Raw genomic sequence first — 305 nt, 5'->3', positions numbered from 1 at the left:
AACTGGGAGAAGTGTCACTTTATGGTGACTGAAGGAATTGTCCTTGGGCACAAAATCTCAAACAAGGGGATAGAGGTGGATTAAGCTAAGGTAGAGGTAATTGAAAAATTACCACCACCTGCTAATGTTAAGGCTATCAGAAGCTTTCTAGGGCACGCGGGATTCTATAGGAGGTTTATAAAGGATTTTTCAAAAATCGCCAAACCTCTGAGCAACCTGCTAGCTGCTGACATGCCATTTATCTTTGATAAAGAGTGTCTGCAGGCGTTTGAGACTCTTAAAGCTAAGCTGGTCACAGCACCAGT

The sequence above is a fragment of the Arachis duranensis genome, chromosome 9 (genome assembly GCF_000817695.3).
Source record: "Arachis duranensis cultivar V14167 chromosome 9, aradu.V14167.gnm2.J7QH, whole genome shotgun sequence".
NCBI lineage: Eukaryota > Viridiplantae > Streptophyta > Magnoliopsida > Fabales > Fabaceae > Arachis > Arachis duranensis.
This window is presented reverse-complemented; position numbering follows the sequence as displayed.